Here is a 7998-nt window from a genome sequence, read left to right on the forward strand (position 1 = left end):
AAGCAATCAGTGCCTGTATCTTTCTGGTTTTGCTTTTGCTTGGATGAAATGTGTTTAAATACGTGTTGAAGAAAGGATAAGGTTTATAAATCCATACTGAAGAGTGGATTGGATAATACTGAACAGCTTGAAACAAAACCCAGCACGGTTATTTCACTGATTTCTTAAATTAGCTGCATAACAAAGGGTATTTTGGTTTATTTCATTAATTGTAGGTAATTTATAAAAAGGAGAAGAGTTCTCAGGTATGCCCCGTTACACTTGGATATGAGCTGTTATGTGTGAGCCTTTCCTCTGGATTTCCTGTTGGAGTGGATCTGTGGAATGCAGGCTCCTGTGGATCCCTGTGTGCCCAGGAGCAGATCCCAAAGCGTTCTGCATTCTGCAGCCACCTCCATTTCTGTTCCTGCCATTTCCCTGGAAGGACACAGAAACCCTCTGGCTCACTTCCTTGTGCAAACACAGGAGCAGATCTAGAAGGTTCCAAGCCCCAAAGCAGCCGGGTTTGGACGGTACCAGCTGGAAAAGTGCCGTAGTAGAAGGAGCCTGGGTTGTTCTTGGTCCACGGGAAGTCCTCGGCCACGCTCAGTCCCATCGCTGCCACCAGCACAGCCCAGCAGCTCAGGGTGTCCCTCCTCATCCTCCCCAGCTGCTCCCTGCCAGGGAAAACACGAGAGCTCTCTCAGGGGCTGCTGCTCCACAAATCTGTGCGGTCCAAAGGGAAAAGCTGATTTTTTTTCTGCTGAATGGGAGCTATAATTGAAGTGGAGTGGAAGGAGCAGTTAAACTTCTGGCAGGGTGGGGAAAATTGATCACCTCAATCAAAATTATAATTATTAGAAGCCACATATTTTCTCTAATGTTACTTATCTTTATTCTAAAGGTCTCTTTGTTGGTACCTATTTTGTTCTGAATTTCAAACTGTTCCACAAATATCGGCAAGTAAAACCCTCTAACCATGACAAAAAGAAACAATTATTCTGGTGGCATCTTCCCACTTGTCATGGCAACAAGCCCTGTGGAAGTTGAAAAGGAAAACTAATACTTTCACTTATTGCAGTTTTAATTAATTGCAGCTTTTATCTTGATGTTGTCCTTTTTATCCAGTCCCACCCTCAATTTTGAATTGTGACATTGAGTTAAATTATTAGAGACACATTTTAGCTGAGCTAAATAAAGTTTCAGAAGGGCTTTTTAGAAAAGCTCTGTTTCCCCAAATTGATACAGTCCCCAAAGGATGTTTTGCATTCCTGAGCATCTGTTGATGAATCTGAAGATGAGGCTGGGCCATGAGGAAAAGCAGAACAAATATTTTAAATAGTCATGTTTTCATTGGAGTACCTGAGCTGCTTTGCAGGTTGGATTCTGACCAAAATGAACCCCAAAATGTGGCAAAAAACAAAAGGCAAAGGACTGAGCCCCTTTTCAGAACATGTAATAAATGTACAACCTCAGAGACCTCCTGTTCTTGTTTATTAATGATCATCCCATATCTCTAATTAACACAGGAACTGCACAGCTGGCTTGGGAAAATGGAACTACTTCAGCACTCAAGGCTTTAGTCCTGGATTAAAAATACCTCCATCTCGGCATTCCAAATGGGAGCATTTAGATTACAGGGTTAAAAAAAGCTTGTAGCAGACTACAAACATTTAAAATCAGGTCTAAATCTTCTAGAATTGCTTTTATTTTGAATATAAAATGTCGCAAATACATGTGATTTTAACTAGACATTGCCAGTAGCTCTCTGTTTTAGTCAGTAAATTTAAATTTAGCATTGCCCTTCATCTTCTCATTAGCCCTGACCAACAGTCCCAGGAAAAGGAGGCAGGAGAGCAGGAAATGTTCCAGGGGGTCTGAGCACTGCCCCAGGGCAGCAGGGCTGTGTGGTTTTAGAGTGCTGCCAGGAGCTAGGAACTCAACAAAATCAATGTTTTTTTCACTTTTGGCTTGATTATTCTTAGTAGTAGAATTAGAAATTATTTCAGTACCTCAAGAACAATAAAGCACTTTAGGATTTTACAGCACCCTGTATTGGATAAAACAATCTATGCACAGTCTGCTGTGGGATATTCATCAAACACTTTCAAATTCTTATGTGCATTTTGGAACTTTGCATTGCTCTGGTTTTCTGGCATGTATCTCTACAAACACAGTAGAAGAAACAGCTTTTCCAATAGTACAAAAAGGTTGGATAAGTTCAGACTGTAAGGATGGTCCTGTAAAAGCCTTTTCACCCCTTCTGCCCTGATTGTAGCTGTAGTTATTTCCATTTCCCCCATCCCTGCCTTACCTGGTGTTCTTCACAACAGATGTGTCCTGTCTGGGAGATTCCTCTGAACTGCCACAAACCTACCAGGGCATTCAGAATAAATTTACTTGCCCAGAATAATTGCATGGAGTTAATCCAGGCTATCACAAAACCTCGGGAGAAACATCTAGTTGCAAACAGCATTTTGTTCACTTACAGTCACAACAAAAAAGAACAATCCTTTTGTATCCAGTCAATGCTGCAGGACAAGCTTTAGCTTAACCACAGGAATCTGTTAGCAATGAGGATTTTCCTTTGTAAGCAAAATTAGCTTTGCACTCATCTATACATTCATACAGGACTGCCTCTTGAACAGAGGGTTTGTAGATCTTTTTCATCAGGAATTGCAGTGATGGTCGAAGGATGGGTTCAAACTGAAAGGGGAAATTTAGGTGAGATATATGGAAGAAATTCCCTGTGAGGGTGGGCAGGCCCTGGCACAGGTGCCCAGAGCAGCTGGGGCTGCCCCTGGATCCCTGGAATGTCCCAGGCCAGGTTGGACAGGGCTTGGAGCAGCCTGGGACAGTGGAAAGTGTCTCTGCCATGGCAGGGCAGGGGTGGAATCAGGTACAGACACATCTTTAATGTCCCTTCCAACTCAGAGCATGCTGGAATTCTGAATTCTATGATTTTCTCTTGGTGCAAGTATCTGTGTCCTGGATGGTGTTTGGCAGGGAGAACTCAGTGACAGATTTGGTGAGGCCAAGTGCTTTGATTTTACATTACATCATTTAAAATCAGATAATTAAGACGCAGGCTTGAAAAAATCACATGCTTTTACTTTTCTTTCTAAAGGAATTCTTTCTGGTGGTGTCTTTGTGGCAAAAACAAAGTCTGGATATTCAGCTCAAGCTACAACTCCTCATTTCTTTCACTTCTGGAGTTACATCCAGTCCCTCTCACAGATAATGTCCACTGAAAAGGCACAGAACCAGGTAAGCACTGCTGGGCCAAAAATGTGATTTCAGACTTTTCTGCACTTTTCTGGCTCTCAGGTGAGACCTCTCTGTGCTGAGGGAGAGGGGCAGAGCCTGGAGGTCACTGCTGCCCCCGTGCCTGAGCCAGGGCACAGGGGGCTCTGGGCACGAACACAACAAAGGTGTGGGAGCTTTTCCCACCCCCACCCTGAGGAAAGGGATCTCTGGGCAAGGGGAGCCTGGCAGGGGCAGCAGCAACAGCTCAGCTCCTTTGGATGGGGGGGGATTTCCTCCTCCCTGCTGTGCACCCCGGAGCTGCTGGATGCTCTGGCTGGGTGACTCCTGCCTAGAACCTGCTCTCCTGTGCTTTTGCAGCTGTACAGTTTGTAAACAAAATCCTCTTTTTTCCTTTGGTTACCTACTTTTGTCTTTTTTGCCTTTTTAATATTTTTTTTTCCCCTGAGTAGTGTTGGTGCCCTCGCGTGGCCAATTTCATAACTGAGAATGTTGCCTGGTAGGGTCAAATAAATATCAACATTGCAGTTCTTACAGAGCCTCTCAGAAGAGAGATCTCCGAGATCTTACAGAGATCTCAGAAGTGAAATGTGCACTGAAATGAGAGCAGGAATATCACCAGGAGCTCCTTGTTCCTCCCTGCAGGTCTCTCTGTCCACTTGCCTGCCCCCTGCTCCTCAGGAGGGACAGAGGTGATGATCCTTGAAAATCCTTCTGCACACAAAGGGCAGTGCTGTTTACACAGCTCCTGCTGCAGGGGACATGGGTGCTGAAGGCACGTTTTTATCATTTTTTTGGGGCATTTGGCACATTTCATCTCCTGCAGAACCAGGTAGGGCAGTGAACCAGAGTCACCACAGCGCCGAACGACGCCAGAGGTGTGGTGATTAAGGGTGGGCATTACTCATTCCTCATTAAATCATAATTGCACCTAAAAACACCTCAAGAACAAAGGCTTTGGCACGCCAGGAGAGGCTGGGACTGTTCAGAGAGCTGGCAGGGGAGCAGACTGACAGCTCAGCCCTCTCTCCATGTGAGGAGCTGCATGGATCTCACACAGGGAGCTTGGATCAGGCCAGGGCTGAGCTCAGAGCTCTGCTCTGGCTGCCTGGTGCCATATTCACAAGCCAGGCTGCTGCTCTAGGGCATCCCTGAAGTCACTTGGTGAATTGTCACTGACCCAGTGGTCAGGAGGAGGCAGCCCTTGGTGAGCATGAAAACATAATCCTTTCCAACTGCATTTAACATGGGCTGCCAGGAACATGATGCTGTTCCATTCTAAGTTGTGTTTGCACAGGTTTTCTTCTCTTAACATAATCTTTTCCTGTGATGTTGTTTCCCAGTTTCCTGCATAAAACCCCAAATTAAAAAAAAAAAAAAAAAAAAAAATCATATTTACATTGTGGCAGCTTGGTCATTTTTTCCTCTTGGAAAAGTTTTATTAGCAGCAGTTTTTGAACCTTGCCAGAAACACATCAAGGCTATAAAATCTTTTATTGTGTTTTATTGGTAAAAAGAATGTTTTTTGAAAAATCTACTCCTTGGAGTCCATCCAAAATTGCCCAGTGAAGTAAAATGCAGTAAAATAACCTGGAAAGCAGCTTCTGCAGTGGGCTCACTCCATGACTGTGAAGTCAGGGGCTGACTCTGAGAGTGCCTCACTTGTCTCCAGCCTGGAGTGCATTTTATGCTGGAGATATTTATGGCTTCTCTTGCTGCAGGATCTGTGTGAGCACATCACAAAACCTTTGGCACAGAGCCCACTGTGCTTATCCTCCCACTTTATTTTCTAGCTGTTCCACTTTGTGTTGCAAAACTTCTTATCTCCAGCTACACACCAGGGATGGAGCCACCCCTAACAGCAAACACCCTAAACCTGCTACTTAATGGATTTTTGCTTTTAGCCCCTGTGTTTTGAGGAAAAAGGAGAAGCTGTCTTTCCTAATTCCTGGCAGCTGTTCAGACAATGAGACCACATCAACCTCACACAATTCTGACCTATCTCCTCAGCTTCCTGATTCTTCATTCTTCTGAGCTACACTCCCTTCCCAACCTTGAATAGGCCTTTTCTGTCTCAGAGAGAAAAATCCTTTCTTATTATACAGCCACAGAAAATTTTTCCAGTGTGTGGTCTGCTGCAACTACACTGAGATATTGGAGTTTTTTCCAAATCAAAACAAAACCCACTTACAATTGTTCTTGGAACAAGAACACTTGTGTAACTGTGCTTGTATTTTTCTGTGTTACAAAATGACTTTCTTTGCATTATATTTGCTGCTTTTGGAAACTTTTTGTCCAAAGCTCAGCTGGGTTTATGACCTGGTTTTGTTTTTCAGAGAAAAACATTGGAATTATGGAAGAATATTGGAAGGAAAAGAAATTGCTTTACTGTGGGGAACACCAGTCTGGTATCCTGGGAAATCTGTGGGCAGCTTCTGGAGACAGTCTCCATTGCAAGAAAACCTCCAGAGTCTGGGAGATCTTATGTTTGAACTGGGATTCCTGAGAAAAGGTGGAGATGTGTGATTCTGAAACTTACACTGAATTTCCTTAGCAGCTCTTGCATTCTAATGAAAGACACTGCTCTCATATTTTATGCCCATTGAGCTCATTGAGGAGCTGCTATCAGTAGCCACTGGCTTTATTGGGGTCATTATTTTAAAAAATTAAACTTTTCGAGAACCTGCCACCTCTGTTTTGCAAAGATTGTAAAGATTGGCAAGGACAGGATAAATCTGCAGAATCTATTCTGGCTGTACTAAAATCTCCAATTTTCAAGGTGTCATTTTCAAACCAAACTGTATATTTTTAATGTTTCTTGGTGTGTGCAGAGAGTTGCAGACAATTCCTCCTTTTGTGGAACTCCCAGATGGTCAAAACTCCTGAGACTTTGCACTGACACAGTCAAAGGTGCACGCTGGATTTGGAATACCCAAGCTCGGTGGTTGGCTAAAAATCCCAGCCATGATATATAATAAATGACAGATGTTATAGCTACTCCTGGGTGCAATGAGGAAGGTCACAGAAATTTGCTTCTAAAAATCAATTTTAATTTCTCTTTTCCTGCTGACAGCTTGGTGCTAAGGGTGGGTCTCCATTTGATGTGAGCCCTGCAAGCTGCTGCAGGCTACCAGTGATTGGAATTTACTTGGATTAGTCTAATTGCTGCCTCTGCCATCATCTGTTTGCAATCACAAAGAGGAAGCTTCTGAAGCTTGGGAATGAGGGAAAATGAAGTGTCCTGACAACCACAAAACAGCAAGAAAGGTTTTGGAGGTTTTCCCATCACTGTTTGTGAGTAGGAACAAAAAGAAACAGTTCTATTTTCTTTCCATGTCCATCTTTACCCTGCACCCATGACATAAATACATCCAGCACCAAAGAATAGTGGTAATTAGTGAAGGTCCCCAAGCACTGGCAGTTGATAATGAGTAAGAGCTCATGAATTGTTTTAGAAGGGGTTGAATTAGTTCATTATTGAATTAGTTCAATTAGGTCATTACTAAAAACATACAGTTGTTCTTTCTATGGATATTCAGTTTATATTATGAAATATACACATCCAGGGCTTTAAATTCACTTCTAAAACACATTTTATCTGTGGTTTTGCCCCAGAAGGGCCCTTTCTCATGCACCAGACAGGCACAAATCGCCAGGGAGTGGACAGATAAAACACTTTAATAACTAAAGACATCCAGGCTCATTTTGCGTCTGCCCAGGGCTGGAGGTTGAGGCTGGAGAGGAGAGTTTGGAGCCTGGGGACAGCCTGGGCACTGCCAGCCTGGCCTGGCCTCCTCAGCCCTTCAGCTGGGAGCAGGTTTGAAAAACCCCAGGGAAAGGTTCTGCACAGGGCACCAGGGAGCTGCAAACTCTGATTTCTGCCTGAGCAGTCAGGGAGCTCTGTCTGTCTGGCCAAGGCAGGTGGGGAAGGGCAGCAAAGGGAGCAGAAGGTTCTGTGCAGCCTCAGGAGCTGCAGTGCCAGGGCTGCCAGGGACAGGAGGGCTTTGCTCACACAAGCACAGCCTGAGAAAAGTCCTATCTAAACTTTCAGGCTCCTTATTTCCTAAATAAAATCTAAAATTTCATGAAGAAACGAAACATGAACTGGGATAATCTAAATTCTTTCACAGCTCTCACAGTGACAGTTGTTTGGTGCCATGGCCTGACCTTCTTGTAGCTTATTTATCAAATCAAACAAACAAAACAAGAGAAGAAAAATTTAAAAATCTTTAACTTCTGCTTTTTCAGGGATAAATTCAGAGACAAGGCCTCACTAATGCTCCTTAGCAACTTCAGCTCAAGTCCAAAACCAAGTGATGCCCCTGGAGATTTAATGTGTTCTTAAAGTGAAACATCTGCCCCACTGCAGATACTGCACTTTGCTCCATCACAGCCTCTTTATTGTTTAAAAGGTAAATCAGTTAAAAGTGTAGCAAATTACAGTGTGGCTTAGTGAGTTCTGCGAGCCTCTGTCACTTTGCCATGGGAAGGGTTAAATACAGTATCAACACAATAATAATAGCAGTATTTTAATAGAAGAATTTAAGTATTCAAGATGCCGTGAAGTGGTACTTGAGATTATATTGGTGAACTTTCTTTTTGCTACATCAAATCAGGAAATAATCTTAGTCCCAGACATCTCTGAAATGCTTCAAGTTGATATGATCCAAATTGATTTAGCACATTTTTAAAAAGCAAAGCTACATTCTTTAGAATGAATCTTCTCATTATGCCAAAAATACAAATTCCAAAACA

Source organism: Taeniopygia guttata, chromosome 10, assembly GCF_048771995.1.
Source record: "Taeniopygia guttata chromosome 10, bTaeGut7.mat, whole genome shotgun sequence".
NCBI classification, from domain to species: Eukaryota; Metazoa; Chordata; class Aves; order Passeriformes; family Estrildidae; genus Taeniopygia; species Taeniopygia guttata.